This window comes from Rhagoletis zephyria, unplaced genomic scaffold (genome assembly GCF_001687245.7).
Source record: "Rhagoletis zephyria isolate East Lansing unplaced genomic scaffold, Rhagoletis_zephyria_1.1 Rzeph_scaffold_00950, whole genome shotgun sequence".
Lineage (NCBI taxonomy): Eukaryota > Metazoa > Arthropoda > Insecta > Diptera > Tephritidae > Rhagoletis > Rhagoletis zephyria.
The window spans coordinates 111,446-112,158 of NW_016158034.1; positions in this window are offsets into that span (position 1 = coordinate 111,446).

A 713-nucleotide genomic window follows, 5' to 3' on the forward strand; every position below is an offset into this window, starting at 1 on the left:
AAATACTAAAATCTGAGTCCGATGGTAGTCGCATTGCAGAATTTTTATTTTTTTGCGAGGTCGAATGAATATGTACATATGTACATAAACCTACCCAGTGAGAAGAGTAGTAATGCGTTACATGCGTGATAAATAAACAGGCCTATCACAGATCCCGAGTGAACTCCCGTCGTGAAAAAATCTCCCGTGACGAATTCGGGAAAAATGCTATCAGCAATTCCGACGTGTTTGTAGTTAGCGGCAAGTTTATTAAACAAGGTGTGATTGACAACTCAGGTAGGCTCTCTTTTAAGGTACTATTATGCCAAAAAATATAAACAAGCGATTCGAAATTCATACAAAATTTTTTCAATTTGACTTTATTGGATGGTTGTTCTGAGAGCAATGTCAAATTCAATTACACTTTGTTGAATACATTTTGGTTAGCGCTGCCCTTGGTTTTTGCTTGTTTTTATGTTTTGGTTTAATGATTCTAAATCAAAATAAAATAAATCAAAATAAAATAACTCGAAATCTGTGCTACCAATCTCACGAATTTCGAATTTGCGGGAGAATTTCGTGTTCACGACGGAATTCATCATAGCGTGACAACGTCAGGATCTCCGACCGAATTGATGATTGCCTGAATGTACCCAGCAGAAAAAAATTATCAATTGATTAAAATAACCAACTTCTAGTTAACTTTATTTCCGGAGTTCGATAAATAACTAACT